We start from the raw sequence: 17,651 nt of genomic DNA, 5'->3' as shown, positions 1-17,651 counted from the left end.
AAATCAGCGGAAAAAAAAATTCAAAGAATTATTTGAAAACTTAAAGAACTATAAATTTTGAAAATTTTTTATAATACTTTTGAAGATACATCACTTATAAGAAACTTATCACAGGAAAAAAGAAGTGTTATTTTAACATTAAAAGTAGTGTTAAAAGTACACGCAACATTTTTAACCAAAACTGTGTGATTTTAGCACAACATTGGTGTTAAAATAACCATAGAGTGTGTTAAATTAACACTAGAGGGTGTTAATATACATTTTTAATGGGGTTAAAATAACACCAAAATTGTGTTAAAACAACACCATCTGAAAACTACACGCAACAAATTTAACACTTATTTTTTTCTGTGTTTTTTGGTATAGAGCAAACTGTTTGCATATAGGATGATAATGCACTGAGAAAAGAATTTGGTTTTGACAACAAAACGTTTGGTTGGTACTTAAGGAATCAAAATTTTATTGGCACAACAATACCATTATGGTTGCATTTACAAAAGATTTGTCGTCAAAACCAAACTCTTCGTTCATTGTACTTTATTAATATTGTAGAACTCTTAGTAGTAATGTGATAACTCATATCAAGAGAACTCACAGAGTTCTATCATATTTTAACAAAAACAAATCTACACAAGATTAACTTTTGGATACGAAACGCTTGTAGCTTCATTTCTGCGTATATTCTTCAAATTCGCAGTAATGAACAAACAGTTCCTTATCAGACAATAAGTCCATTAAAATATCGATTGCCAATCGGTATAGGCTAACAAGAACATAAAAACATAAAATACATCGCCAACGAGAATTATCAGTTGTTAGATCCACTTTCTTATAAATATTCATAACTAATCAACAACTGAGCCTCTAATTACCGATTCCGCCTTTATACACCTGATCTATCTAGGTCTCCAGGAAGTTTAACAATCTCTCATTTGAATGACCCCCTCAAACCAGAAATAATTCTTTCTTCTAAAAACTAAACATTGTACATTAAAAATTAACATACTTCGATTTCATTCTGAGAAATTTAAAAGGTCTCTAGGTTAAGAATACTTGATATGAAGGTTGCATATATATGCATGACAAGCGAAAGATGGTCAACTACAAACTGGGGGACAATGGCCTGACGACGCGATTAGATGACCTCTTTGGGGGTCTCCACACCACTTTGTAAAACCTCTCTCGTCGAGAGTATTTGGGAAACAAGTGTGTGCGGATACAGAGGCCAGGTCCCACCTTGGAATGTGTGTTTATCCAAGTCTACAGGTATGAAAGCCACCTGTAATATACGCGTAACGGTACAGATGGAAGGTGGCGCCACGTGGAGTTGAAGGAAACTACCTCCTAGGCGAGGTCGACCGCATACCTCAATCTGATCGCGTCCGAAAGGCATCCAGTGCTCCGTTTTGCCTTTCGGAAACACAACATTTTTTTGCATTTTCAAAAAATACGGTTCAATAGAAAAAGTTTTCAAAAACAGTGCTTCCAATTATTCCTCACTGACAAAATTTATCTTATTCATCAAAACTCGAGAAGAAATCTGGATGATACCAGAAATTTTTATTCTCCCTGGTGACATCGATTAAAGATCCTTCTTAATGTGATTCAATGATAAAACAAATCATCAAATACTCTGGATATCAAAAATTATCTACAGGAAGTTTCATAACTTTACAAGTTTCATAAGATTCCATATAGGAAGTGCAATTTGCGAAACGTTTTCACTTTTCTTCGTTTTTATTTGTTTGTTACTACATAGTTTGTTGGGTGTTCATTTAGTGGATTCTGGTTTCTGTGAAATCTGTGCAAGGATTGAATTTCACTGGTGGTTCATAACGCTGGAAATCATTTCTAAATTGCAAGGTAGGTACTATACCTATACAGAATATATAAAAGAAAAAAAAAGTTGTACTTCAATTTCTTGTGCCCTGTGGAGAGTCGTCGTCGTCGTTGATGTCCGGTTCGACTACCTGCATGGTTGGTTCAAGTCTGGACCATCAGGTTGTAAAGAAGAAGCAAAGAAATATTAATATTATGCGCGGGGAGATTAAATTTTTTCAAACGCTTCAATATTTCTTAATTTGAAACATTAAAAAAAACTAAATTACCATTCTCATTACAATTAATAAAAATAATCGAATGAGAATAAAAAAAGGCATGTGGATGTTGACCTTCAATATCAAGCATACATATATTCGAAACCTTGAAAACGAAATTAAATTTCGCGAAACTTATTAATGAATCACTTAAGGAATATTGATACCAATGTTAATTTCTTCCTTATTGCAACAAATAGTAAATTATTCTGGAATTTGTGCAAATTTTTAAGGAAGGCAAGGCTGTTTTCTCTTTTTCTTAAAGCTTGCATATAATATCTTTAACTCTCTCCTATTCTATTCAGAAACTTACGTGTATATTATGAAGGCAATCTGCACATTAGTTTGCAACAAAATTCTATACTCTAATCATCTATTTGCATGTTTATTACCGCATAATTCGTGTCAATTGTATACAAAGGCCATTGAAGGAAAAAATGAATACCTCTTAAAGAAAGATTACTCAGTATTTAGCATTTTAGACAATATTATAGAAAATAACTTCTTAGTCGATAGAGACAAACGTTTCCAGAAAAGCAATAAAATTATGCACCATTTTTTCTCATTTTGCTTCAATTTGCAATACAATTTTACCATATTTATTGTTTCCTTATTAGAGAAATACTGTCTTAATTGAAACTGTTTAAAAGTCAACCGAAAATAATTTTTAAAAAAATTATCAACCTAAAAATACCGTTAATCCTACATTTAAACTATGATTCTACTATTTAAAATTCTTCTTCTTTTACGAAATTAATGAAAAAGATAAAATTCTTTTAGAGAAATAATGACAATATTCGAATATTTTTGGAAAGCGTTAAATGTACATTCAGTTAAAAATTCCAAATGAATTCAAATTTGAAAGCGTAGAAAATTAAACGTTTTCAAATGCAAATATTTAAAAAAAAACGCATTCAGCTCTGCCTAAATGTTCATTTTGACGCCCATTTTTTCTCTTAAACTATAATTAAATAAATTCAGCTAGTTTTTTGTGAATAAATCTAAAATGATGAGGAAGGGTAGTACTAGTGAGATGCAAAAGTTTAAATATTTATAAAATTAATTATTATAAAACACTGTACACAATTATTAGTTGTGACAGTCACTTCAAACCTCACTTTTTCTTTTACCAATTTGAAAGTGTTTTCTAATAATTAATTTTAAAAGTATAAAAACTTTAGGACATACCCTCCGTCATTATGTTTCAGATATATTCGTTAAAAAGCGGCTAAATCCATTCAGATTTTTAAGAGAAAAATCGGCACCAAAATTAACATTGAGGATCTAACAACCACATGCTGCTAAAGCGTTGCATATTATTTGAATAAATTTTAGTGTTTAAATTATTTACTTTAAAACTTAACAATAATTTCAGCCATGCTAAAAATACCGATGCCAACTGTTTAGGTATTTTTTCGAATTAGGAAAATCGAAAAGATTTAGAATCAGTAGGACTGTGATGGTAATCATCCGAACTAGAATTATTAATTTTTAGCGCAAAAATTAAAGAAATGAGGACAGTTGAAACATGTTTTCCGCAAAAGAAGGTTTTTGGACAGTTTGTCAGTTTAAAAGGATAATAAAAATTAATATTTTTACACAATTCTAGTTTCGGCGAAGATGTGGTAAAAATGTAGTAAGAATTGGTTCAGTATAGTTTCAGAGAAAAACATTACACAGCACAAAAAAATGTGGTTTTAAGAAAAACTCGTTTTTGTTGTTCAAAAACGCGCTTAAATAACGTCGTAAAAAATTTAGACAAGGTTCCTACAGAACCTATAGAAATCATGCAAATCCCTATAAAAGAACGATTTTTAAAGCTAACAAAACGGTATGAACCCTTAAATCCTTAAATAAAGGAAACAAAAACAAAAATTAACTTTAATCCTCTATAAAAAGAAATGAAAATTACAGTAAACATGTTATCTGATTATAAAAATAGATAAAGGAGACATTATTTCTGAGAGATATGACCTTGCAATAAGAGATGATGAAGATGATAAAAATTGCATTAATTCATATCGTTAAGGACACGCAGTGAAATGAAATGTCATTTGCAGTTGAAAGCATGGCGGAGATTAAAATAGCAAGATGGTAAATCATCTAGCGTGGAAATTCACTGTGACGGATCTTCAAGATCCGTTCAAGGATCTGTTAAGATTCCTTTCTCCACCTCGTGTGTTAGCCGATTAAATCGTGTTCGTACAAGAGGATCCTTATTCGCGTCACGTTACTCCATCGAGCCAACACTGCACTGCACTCTGTGTCCTTATAGACCAAGAATTATCGTGACAAAACTATCGCTCGTATCATTCGCATATTCTCTTGGACAATAAGGACAGTTTATAAGCTTCAGACAAATGGCGACTTATCCTATTTCATTTTACTCTCTGTAATATTTCACTTTTTGCATCTTTAGATCACTCCTAATGTCTATTGTAATCATTAAAACAATTTATTTTACACAAATATATATATGCCGCATTCACAGGGTTGTCACGCTTTTACACTCACGGAAAGAAATCTTTACCTGGAACAGCGATAAGTTTCTCTGGAATAGCGAAAGTCTTAACTGAAACAACTAAAACTTTCGCTAATATAGTCAAACTTATATTTGTTCCAGGTAAAGTTTTCTTAGCGAGCTTTTCAAATTCCCTGACTTTTCCAGGTTTTCCAGGTTAAAAAACGGAATTTTTCCAGGTTTTTAAAACGAAAATTATTCGAAAACATCAATAACTTAATTTTTAAATAAATATTTAATCATTATTTTTTTTAAAGAAATTAAGATATTCAAAAATTTGAAATTCAATAACATATAAGAATATTATTATAAAACATGAAGATATCGATCACTCCGAGTCAAAAATTATTTTCCTCATTACGGTTATTCATTTCTAGAATTTTCAACTGAAATTCTTCTTTAAGTCAATTTGTTTTAATAATTTTTAAAAAAGTTCTTTGTAAATTTTCAAATCCCTTTGTTTACAATTTAATATTACGAAATTTCGATTATTCTGACATTCTTCAATTGAATATATTAGAAATTAAAAACTTCAAAGAATTAAAAAAAATTTCATTAAACTTATTAAGAAAAATTAATTCTATAGAATTCTTAATTAAAAGTATGAAAAGTTCAAATTTTCAAAGATTTTAATTTGAAATTAATTTTTAAATCAATATTTATTAGAAAATTCTACGAGAATTCAATTATTTAACTGGAAAAATAAATATTTTATTAAGCAATTGAAAGTTTCTTAAAATTGAATTTTCATAAAGAATTTTTAAATAATTGAATTTTCATAAAGAATTTTATCAACAAATTTTTAAATAATTAAATTCTCTTGACAAATTTTAATAAAATTTTTAAGAATAATTGCACTTTTCGAGAAATTTGATGAAAATTGTATTAAAAATAATTGAAATTCAGGATTGAGATTTATTATTTATGAAAATAATTGATTCCCTGTATAAAATGTTATTATTTATGAAAATAATTTGTAAATAATTGAATTCCTGTGTAATTTTTATTATTTATGAAAATAATGAAATATTTTTGTAGAATTTTATTAAATTTTTTTTTAACTAATTATTGAATTCTTTTAGGAATTCTTATTAAAGTAGTAGATATTAAAAATCATTGAATTGAGGAAAGTTTTTAAAAATAATTATAATTTTGCCAAGAATTTTATGAAAATTTTTAAAAATAATTGAATTTCTGCAATAATTTGTAATTGCTTCAAAATTCAATTTGTTTTAGTATTTTTAACTAAAATTCTTCGATAAATCCATTATATTTAATAATAAATTAAATATATATTAAAAAATTTAACTAATTTCAGAAGAATTTTATTTTAAAAAGTTTTTTTAAATCAAAGTTTTTTTTATATTTTTAATTAAATTCATTTAAAATTAAATTTTAGAAAATTTTAAATCAAAATCTTTTGAATTTCAGCTACATACTTATGAAAATTGTAAACGCACGGAAAAAACGAATAAAATAACTTTTACTATAATTTTGTAGTGAAAACTAAAATCAATTTTTTTTGGGTAAAAGTTTGCTTTAAGTTGAAAAATTAAACAACAATGTTATCTTTGAAATTTATAAGAAACTAAATTATTAAAGATTAGAATTTTAGGATTTATTATTATACCTAATTTTTTGTGAGTTTTGATAAAAAAAAAGTTTTACATCACGTTACAAATAGATCTACAAATAATTCTACTATCTTCTTCTGCAAATATAGTTTGCTCTATAAACGAAAGCACCGATAAAGATACTACACTGAAATTTTAAATATTTAGAATCTTATGAGTTCAGATTAAAGTTCCTTATGTTCTAATAATAAATAGGGCATCATTACAAAAATTTTCTTAAAAAAATCTTAATAACAATTCTCTACAAACTGAAAATGCAAAAAAATAATGCTGCTTTTGAAAATAGAAAACAAAATTTTTGAAATTTTAAGATTTTGAGTTCTAATTATCTAAATTTCTATGAGTTTCGATTAGAGTTCTAGAATTAAAATTACAAAGTGTTTACTACAAAAAATCCATTCGAATTTTTTATCAGTTTGCTTTTGAGTAAAAATTTAAATAAACGACATTCAATTTTGACCTATTAATTACTATGTGCACTTTGACATTTTCAAAATTTAGAGTTCTATGAGTTCTGACTGTGTGACACAAACAGTATTACAAATAATCCTAATTTCAATTAGCTCTAAAATGTTAGCTCTAAGCAAGTTAACACTAAAAAGATGCTAATTAATTATATATACGAAAAGACCTTTTTGCACATGAAAAGATTCAAAAATTTAGAGTTTTATACAAAGTTCCATGAGTTCTAACAAGAATTCTACTTTCAATAAAAATTCATTAAAATTTTATGAAGAAATTTGTCCCGGTAAACCTTAAAAATGCCTACTGGAATTTAAAATTTCGATCTCTGTCTTATATTATAGGTATCCCGAATAGGTGCGCTATCTCTAATGTACATACAATGATAATTTATACCTAAAATTAATCCTATTAGGGAAAATATTTGCGGTTTCTGCGAGTCGTAAAAGTTTCTAAATTATCAAAAATACTTTTTCGAATTATACGAGTTTTGGGTGTCTACTTTTTGTTTATAAGAAAAGTTCAAAAGGTGTGATAATTATCATTCAAACTGTCAAGATTATTCTACAGTTCCATTGGCCATCATAACCGGTTATTCTCGGTCATTTTTCTAACGGGATGATGATCGTGAGAATGAAAAACATTGACTTTAGCCAAAACATCAACTTAAGTTATTTGCAAAAAACAAATTAAAATTAACAAATTTTGATGTAAGCAAATAATTTATATACATAGTAATAATTTTTATTGCTTATTTAGTCATCAAGAGTATAATTAATCATTTGGATTAATTTATTTTAGTCAATGCAATGTGGAAATGAAACTAAAACTATTTGCTACTTGAGTCCAGTCAAATTTGAATTTTTTCGAATCTGTTTCGTTTAGTACTACCTAATAAACTTTTTATTTGAACCAAATAAAATTTATTTGCAATAAATAAAAATTCTAATTAGCTCAAAATCAAATATAGCTTTTTCCCGCGGTATTATTAGTTGAAAGAACAAAGTTTCACTCTATTAATTAGTAAAAATTTTACTATAAATAAAATTATTCACTTTCTTCTATTAAATAAGAATTTTTCTACTAAAAATTAGTAAAAATTTTACTTGTTAATTGTTAAACGAATCAACACTCTTTAATTAATAAACAGCAACTAATTCAGATTTAGAGAGAATAATTAACAATTAGTTATTTTTAATTATTTAATTTTATTAATAAAATTATAAATATTGAAAATAGTTAAATTGCCTCTGTGAAAATGTTCCTTTTTTTTAAAATTGAAAATAGGGCAATGGATTCTATGACTGAAATGCCTCAAAGGCATTTAAATCTCCAGGCAATATGTCCCCAAACATCTACTAATCCGAATCCGAAAAGACATTCAGCATGAAAAGGTATATATTGATAAAAATCTTTAAAAGTAAAACACCAAGAATTTTCAAATTATTTTCTTTAGCATTAATTTTTTTAAATTAATCGTTTCAAAAGAAAAAAAATTTAAATAAAAATCTTTTTAAATCTAAAATTTTTTTGCATAGTAATTATTAATTTAAAAAAAAAAATTTTTAATAAACTTTCTGATTTTATATAAATAGATTTTTGAATATCCAATACAGAACATTGAAAAAAAATGTATTTGATTCAAATAAACGATTACTTGTCTATTATAAAATAAATATTTTTTTGTATCAAATAATTTTTATTTAAGTCAATTAAATATGCTTTAAATACTGAAAATATTGGTGCAAATACAATTTATTTGATTTAATATTTATTTGATTCAAGTTAATATTTATTTGATTCAAATTAATATTTATTTCATTCAGGTTAATATTTATATGATTCAAATTAATATTTATTTGATTTAAGTTAATATTTATTTGATTAAAATTAAAATTTATTTAATTCAAGTTAATATTTATTTGATTCAAGTTAATATTTATTTGATTTAAGTTAATATTTATTCAATTCAAGTACCTCACTATTTATTCGATTCAAATAAATATTTATTCAATATTTATAGAAAACTAAACGTTTATTTCAATCAAATAATTTTTTTTCAGTGTAAATCTTTTACACTGAATATGAAATAAATCTTTAATTGATTTAAAATTAATAAAATTAAACTTTTAATGAAAATATTATTTATATAATAGTTTAAAAGACAAACAAAAGAACTTCCTTTTAAGTGTTAAATTCCTGACACGTTTTCAAAATCTCTTATTTTATTATACAAATTCAAAAACTGAATTTTCTTTTTTTTGAAATATATTTTTTACGTGCTCCGAATGAGACAAGATTGGGTGAAAGTATTAGTGAGGTCAATGGATCGTGTGACCCCATGGCATTGTCTTGCGAGATGCATGCTTCATTATCAGTATCCTGCTTTTTCCTTAATTGCTATTGAAGCATAATTATATCACAAATGCGGAAACAAAGCTATAATCAAGTTTGTAACTTTTTATATAATGTATGAATAATTAATAATATCAAGTGAAACTTTTGTTTAACAAAATCTATATGACAATGTAAATAGGAATAAAAAAATATAGGAATAAAACAAAGTCAAAGTGTAACTAATTAGATAAAAAAAATTGGTATTCAACTCTATTTGGAAAATAAACTAATGAAATAATATAATTATTTATTATTATCGTTAAAATTATAATTATTATTATTTATATTATTATTATATTTATTATTATTATTATTATTATTAGCTACGAAGTACTATATTCTTTACTCTGTTAACTTTTTATCGAATAAATTATGGGAATAATTTTTTACTTAATGTTATAAACACAGAGAAAAAAATTAATTGATTCAAATAACAGATTATTTGCCTATTATCAATTAAATATTTACTTGAATAAAATAAATTTTTTTTAGTGAACCAAATGAGTAAATAAATAAAAACATTATTTCTACATAATATTATTATTATTATTATTATTATAAAAATAATAATATTATTATTATTATTATTATCATCAAATATTAAATTAAAAAGAGCTAAAGTGTAGTAAAATTCTGATTATTATTAAAGATTATTTTTTTTTTAAATTTAAAAATTAGAATACGAAAAAAAATTTAATAGAAAAAAATAAATTATCTCTTGGATCGTATATAACATTATTTTACGTTCAGATAAACGGAAGTTGCTTTGCAAATAAGTTTGTGACATCGAGTTAAAATATCTATGCGATTGCAAGGAGATAATAATGTGTTGCTTTACTGAAGAATTAACGAACTGTGTAAACGTAAACACTGGTTGAAATTAACGGAATAGAAAAATTAATCGCTGCTTCACGTATCACGAGAAGTTTTTTTTCCTTTCATCACAACTTTTTATAAGCGTATTAGTTTAATTAGGTTAAATGATACCGTCCAATATACAGCGTTTATTTACGTATATAATTAAACAGACACTTTAATAAATAATATATTGTACTTAAACTTTTTTTTGATAATAATATAAACCCCCATTTCCTTATAATGGACAACTCATTAATTATTTGAAATTAATGACTATTATTTTCATTCAATTACAGTTGTATTTGCTTTTAGAGGCAAATAATACAACTTTCCTTCGAAATTATAGAAACAATTTTTTTATAATATTTAAAAATAGATAGATATAAAAGAAATCGTCTTCTTTTTTTTAAAAAAAAAAGGTGTTAAAACCTATAATATAATTCTATATAATAGAAAAATAAATTGGTGCCTGTAAATATAATTACGAAATTTCGGTTTTATTGAAACTTCGAGTTTATCTTAATTTCAGGAGCTATAAAAACACTATTTTTTAATTATTCGAGTTTTTAATATTTAAATCCACTAAATATTGATACTTAACAGTCATTCAAAATTATAAAAGAAGAAACAAATTTTTTTCAATGTTAAATTATTCATTCTTCAAAAATACTTGAGAACAATTTTTACCATCATTTATCATAAGTAAAAAATTAAATTATTATTTTAAAAGACAATTATTTTTAAATAATAATAAACTAGAAATAATTTTTGCAATCTGACAATAAAACAAAACTATTTACAATACCTAAAAAATCTTTTTTTAAATAAATAATACTTTGAAATAATTGTTACATTCAAAGTTTAAAAGAAAAAATCAAAAACTAGTAATTATTATATTTAGAAAATATATATTTTTAAATAATACTGGAGATACAGTTTTTACATCCAAATTTAAAAATAAAAAGTACGAATTATATTTTTCAAAATGTTTTAAAATTGGTCCAATTTTACATTTGAAGTTGATAATGTTTTAAAAAGCATAAATTATTTTATTGTAAAATAATTTATAAAACAGCTGTTAAAAGTAATTATTTACACTTTTGATTTTGATTTCTAGCTTTGAATGTAAAAATATTGAAAAAACATTTTTTTAAATTATATATTTGAAATTATGTTCACATCGAAAGTTGAGAGTAAAAATCAAAAGTATAAATAATTACTTAAAAACCCCGTTTTTTTAATTTAAAGAAAGTAGCATTTTTCTATAAAAAAAAAATGAAGAGTTCAAACCATTAAATGGAATATTTTATCATTAATTCGACTAAAATTTACGACTCTTGAAATTAAAATTGGATATAAAGGAGAAAGTTTCTCAGGGCAAAGAGGTATATCTCTAAAAAGATCGCCAAGAAAGTATATTATAAGAAAAACAGAATAATTAACTGTGTCATTCTAATTTTATGATCAACAAGTTTTTCGAGTTATTAAAGATGAAAATCTTCTATACTTTGCACAAATGGATTGAAATCAAGTTCTTTCAGATCGGAAAATCAGAACTATACTAAGAAATTCGTCCTTTTTATTTAAAATTTTTCAATTTTATTTTTCCCAATTTTTAATATTTCAATTTTTCAATTTTAAATTTTCTAAAAGTTTTAGACTTTAAGGAAAAATCTGACGGACAATCAAAACAAAAGTTAGTAAAATGCTATAATTTCGTATTTTAAAATAAAAAATGAATAAAAAATAAATTTAATAAATTTTAATAAATTCGTTTTGGTGGAAAGAAGACTTTAATTTTCAATATTTTAAAGAATTGAACGTTGCATTTAAATAAAAATTACAATTTTGTCATTAAAGACCATTATTGTCATTAAAGACGATTATTGAAATCGTTTCTTATTGACAAGAAATTGTAATTTTCATTCAAATACAACAACAACTTGTTTAAAATATTAAAAATTAAATTCTCTACCCTTCCACCAAAATAATTTAAAATTTAATTAATTTTCTTCATTTAAATTACGAAATTATGGCATTGGACTAACTTTTGCTTTGACTGTAGGTCAGATTCATCCTTAAATTTATTTAATACAGTATAACTACAGTAAAAAGTATTAATTTATTAATTTTGCCTTTGAAAAACTAGTTCAATTAACAGAGAGAGTTTAATTAAATTAAAGTTTAATTATAATAAAATATTAAAAGAATTTGTGATCAGAATTAGTAAAACTGAGTTACTTTCGAGTGAAAATTTTTTTTCCACACAATTTCAAAATTGCATTCAAATAAGATTCAATTTCTCGAATTCGAGGAAGTCTGAAAATTAAAATGAAACGCATAATTTGACGAAAGATAATGTATTCTCTCGAAATTATATACGAACTTCTGTGAGGTGACCTAGACTCGAAATGGAGCAGGCAATATTAGTTTCAAAAATTTGCATCGATCAGTAATTCGACTCGAGTTTACATGTAAAGATAGTATTATTCAATAAGTATAAAACAAAATGACAAGCTACTACTTCAATTTATGGTGATTTTGTTCCCCATTTTCAAAATCCTGCTCCACTCTTGATTCTACATAGGAACGAACGGAATTTTAGAGAGACACAGTCAAATGTATGCAAAGAAAACACAAATTATTCTCTCTCTTTCTGATTATAATCGAAAGCTTTATCGTTATTAAATTATTATAAACTTACAGGCCTCGGATTGAGTATAAGTCGCAAAAAATGGCTTTAGTTGATTATAAGGATACAAAAACAGTCGAAACAGTCGTTTATTCTATTTAGCCTTGTCGAAAAATTTCATCTTGTATTTCCCTGACCTTTCACTGATTACTATAAATGCATTTATTCAAAACTTAAATAATTTTGTTAAATAAATATGTAAATATTATTTATTTATTATTCTACTGGAATAAAAATGGTTTTAATTTGAATTCCAAACTTTTTGAAATATTTAATTATTTCTGAAAATTACATCTGTAATTTCTCCCATTCTCCAAAATTTAATCAATTTCTACAATTTTTAACTGAACTTCTCTAAGTCAATTATTTTATATTTACTTCTTTCTGACTTTTTTAAATAAAATTAGCAATTTTAAAAATAATAGAATTTAAAGATTTTCTAATTTAAATTTTTGTTGAAAACACTAAAAAAATTCAATTTTGGAGAAATTATAAATAATTGCAGAAATTCAATTATTTTCAAAAAAAAAAATAAATAAATAAAATTCTTCTTATAAAATTCAACTATGTTCAAAATTTGAAAAAAATTCTCGTAAAAATCCCAATTATCTTTATAAATAACAAAATTCTTCTCCAAAGTTCAATTATTATTTTCATAAATGGCAAAAAAATTCTTGTCCTGATTTAAATTATTTTCAAAAATGTTTCTAATTTCAATTATTTTCAATATCTACTATTTTAATAAAATTTCCCAAAAAGAATTCAATTATTTAAAAAAAATTTTAATAAAATTGTATGCAAACATTTAATTATTTTCATTAATAATAAAAATTTCAAAGGAATTCAATTATTTTTATCAATAATAAATTGTTTTTAAGGAATTTAATTATTTTTATAAAAAATAATTTAAATTCCTGTGAAAAATCTTGTTCCAAAAATAAGATTAAAAATAAGAATTGTGCAAATATTTTTCTTCTTTTTCTAAAACAAAATAACATTTAAATTATTATAGCTAATTATTTTTCGAAATTTCTTCGAGAATTCAATTATTTAAATATAAAAAATTCAATTACTTATAGATAAATAAACTGTAAATCTTTACGGTTCTTTTTTAAAAATTATTAACAGGAATTATTTAAAATATGTAACCAAATATAATGAAAATAATAGTTATTTAAAAACTTACAGTAAAAAAATTCTTAAAATTAGTTTTTTAAGAAACGAATTTTAAGAATTTTCTTATTTTAATTTTAAAGATAATAGATTTTTCAATTATATATAAATGAAAAAAAATCCAAATAATTGAAATTTAGTAAAATTTTTGGAAAATAATTTGATTTTTGAAAAATATAATAAAATAATCAATTTGAAGAATTCTAATAAAAATTTGATAGAAAACCAGATACTTTAAAAATTTAAATTTACTTTTTTCGAAAATAATTAGATTTTATAAAATTAAAGGTACCAAATAAAAAAATTCTGAGAAAAGTTTTTCTAAAAACATTGTGATGTTTAATTTTTTATTCATCGAAAATAATTGAATTTGAAGACAATTTAACAAACTAATCAATTTTTGACAGAATTATAATTAAAAATTTGTTAAATGATTATTTTTTCCAGCTTTTTCATAATAATTTTAACAAATTAGATTATTTAAAAAATGTTATTATTGTAATTGTTTCTTGTAGATATATTTGAATTTTCGAAAAAATGTAATTGAAAATATTGAAAAGAATTGAATTTTAAAAAATTATAATGAAAAAATTCTATGAACTACTTAATTGTAAAAAATATTTTTCAGTTATTGAAAGATGGTAAATTTTTTAATTATATATAATTGAAAAATTTCGAAATAATTATTTGCAATAATTTAGTAAATTTTTTGAAAATAATTGAATTTTTTAAAAGAATTAGTTATTTTTAATTCAATTATCAGTATAGAAAATTACTATTTGAATGAGTGACTCGACTAACATTTTCCTTACGAATCAGTTACTTTTAACTGATTAAGATTTAGAGTTTAATTTTCAGGAAAAATTCGCTAAAAGATTTTTTAAAAATTTTAATTCAACTTTTTTTGAAAATAATTGAAAATTCAATTTAAAAAAATTATAATAAAAAAATCTACTCTTTAAATTTGAATTAGTGACTAACTTCTTGCTTTTTAGTAAATACCCTGAAAAAAATTATTAGATTCAAATAACCGATTACTTGTCTATTATCAAATAAATATTTACTTGAATTAAATAATTTTTATTTAAATCAATTAAATGGTATTTGAACCAATAATTTCAGTATTCCATTCAAATACCATTTAATAAACTCAAATATATAAATATTTGATAAACAAAATAAAAATTATTTGATTCAAGTAAATATTTAAATTATAATAGAAGTAATCGTTTATTTGAATCGAATAAAAAATTTGTTCAGTTTAAATTTCATTAATTCAAAAGCAGAAAATGAGTCACTAATTCAAATTAGTAAAAAATTTTACAAACAGAAATTTAGAGAATAAGAATTAATTTTTAAAAACATTGTAATGTAATTTTTCGAAAATAAATTAATTTCTTAACAGAATTTTTAGACAATTAAAAAAAATAATCAATCCTCAGAAGAATTTTAATTATAAATTTCGAAAATGATTGCCTTTTCCAACATTTTCATATTAATTCTAAAAAAAAATTATTTATAAATTTTAATGTACCTGATTATTTTTGTAGATATTTTAAATTTCGAAAAAAATTTTTGAAGCGGATTTTCATTAATTTTTATTTTCCAATTTTCATTTGAAGATTTTACATTAAAATTTTTTGAGAGAACTTAATCATTGTCAAAATTTCCAATTAAAATTCTTAAAAATACAATTCGAGGCCTGAACGTATAAAATAATTATAAAAGAGAATAAAAACTTAAATATATAAACTGACTGTATGTGATATGATCAACCACATATTATAGGGAAAGTTAATTCGCAAAAGGTGTTGAGAATATACTTTGAAAATTGATCTTAATTAATAAAGAAAAAAAAAGTCTTGCATAAAATTAAATTGGAATTATGCAACCATCTTTAGAAATAATTATTCTGCAATGTAAAGGTATTTACAACATTTACACTATATAGCTTTGCCTCTCTCGACGATTATCGCAAGTCTCGACTCTGTCAAGTAATGGTATTGCGTGCCCATAGTGGTTTTTGTGAACCCCGAGGATATAAGTGGTTATGAATTCCAGCCGAGGGATTTTGCACACAGTGATTACTATCGATATTCCTTGCCACCTCGAAAAATATCCTCCGCCCATTTAACATCCCAAATAACTCATATAAAAAAAGAAAAAGGACAAGATTTCCTGGTCTAAAGTGTAATAAAGTATAATTTCGTGAGTTGAATGAACTTCGGGTAATTGTACAGTTTTTTTCAGCAATTAAATTTAATTAGGTATAATTTAATTTAAACGAAATGGAAATTAAACGCAAATTGAAATTTAATGTTTATTTTAAATTATTATTTTGAAAAAAACTAAAAAAAAGTATTTGTAAAATAGTAAAAAAGTTGAAAGGGGATAAAAATTAGTGAAATTATTTTACATGAATGAATCCCTTTTTGTGTGCAATTTTAATGGTTTGTCTGGAAGAACCAGACTACTAGATGGTATCATCAAAGAATCAGGGTTTCATTTCGCGAAGATATCGAGGTCAGACAGAGAAAGCCAGCAGCTCAACCGTGTTAATACAAGATGCTTATGTAATTTATAATCGCGTCTCTTATATCAAAATAAAATCTTTTCAAGATGTGTGCTTCACGACGTTTAAGAAGCTTATTCTTTTTTATCAGTTTACTGATCTAACAAATTTTTCCCTTTATGAAATCTTAAATTGTATACAAGTTTATAAGACAGTTGAAAATTTATTAAATTACTATTTCCAAATAAAATACATTCATGGATATTTATATAAATAAATTTTTCAATATTCAACAAAATTTTTAACAGGGTTGCCACGCTTTTACTTATTTGAAATTCCCTGACTTTTAGTTTTTCCAGATTAAAAAACAGAATTTTTCCAGGTTTTTAAAACTACATTTATTTTTTATCAAATTAAATAACTAATAAATTTTTATAAATAACTTCTCCAAAATTATTTTCATAATTTCAGTTTAATTATCGTTTTCCAAAATTTTTAACTAAAATTCTTCTTTAAATCAATTGTTTTTAATAATTTCTGAAAAAGTTCTTTGAGAATTTTCAAATCCATTTGTTTACAATTCAATTTTACGAAATTTGTATTATTCGGAAATTCTTCAATTAAACAATTAAAAAAAAATTTTTTTTTAATAATTTCAAAAAAAATTCAATTTAACTGTTCCAAAAACTTTTAATATTCAATTATTATCTAAAATTTTAACTGAAATTAATTTTTATATCAATTTTTACTAGAAAATTTCTGCGAGAATTCAATTCAAATATTTAATATTCAATTATTATCTAAAATTTTAACCGAAATTAATTTTTAAATCAGTTTTTATTAGAAAATTCTACGAGAATTCAATTATTTAATTACAAAAATATATAATTTGTTGAATTTATTGAATGTTTCTTAAAATTGAATTCTCATAAAGAATTTTATTAACAAATTTTTAAATAATTAAATTCTTTCGACGAATTTTAATAAAATTTTTAAGAATAATTATTGCATTTTTCGAGAAATTTGACTGAATTTATATTAAAAATAATTTGAATTCTTCGATGAGTTTGATTATTTATGAGAATAATTGAATCTCTATAATAAATTTTATTATTTATGAAAATAATGGAATTATTGCAAAGATATTTACAAAAAAAAAATTTTGAAAATAATTGAATTCCTGTGAAATTTTTATTATTTATGAAAATAATTAAATGTTTGGGTATAGAATTTTATATAATAATTGAACTTCGAAGAAGAATTTATTATTTATAAAAGTAATTGAAACTTTGACGAGAATTTTTTA

At 23.4% G+C, this 17,651-nt stretch overlaps 1 protein-coding gene and 1 long non-coding RNA gene across 3 annotated transcripts in view; one reads left to right on the top strand and one right to left on the bottom strand.

Annotated features, from left to right (window-relative positions):
- The window catches only part of LOC122504566, a 71,592-nt gene that overhangs the window by 51,212 nt on the left and 2,729 nt on the right, over positions 1-17,651 (bottom strand). The window lies entirely within an intron of this gene.
- The window catches only part of LOC122504565 (unconventional myosin-XV), a 115,110-nt gene continuing 98,813 nt past the window's right edge, over positions 1,355-17,651 (top strand). The window contains exon 1 of the mRNA XM_043615724.1: positions 1,355-1,863. The gene's annotated coding sequence lies outside the window, so the exon portion shown is untranslated. The remainder of the gene's footprint in view (positions 1,864-17,651) is intronic.

The sequence above is a fragment of the Leptopilina heterotoma genome, unplaced genomic scaffold, assembly GCF_015476425.1.
Source record: "Leptopilina heterotoma isolate Lh14 unplaced genomic scaffold, ASM1547642v1 Lhet_305, whole genome shotgun sequence".
Lineage (NCBI taxonomy): Eukaryota > Metazoa > Arthropoda > Insecta > Hymenoptera > Figitidae > Leptopilina > Leptopilina heterotoma.
Note: the sequence above shows the minus strand (reverse complement) of the source record. Positions and strands in the feature narration are given on the sequence as shown.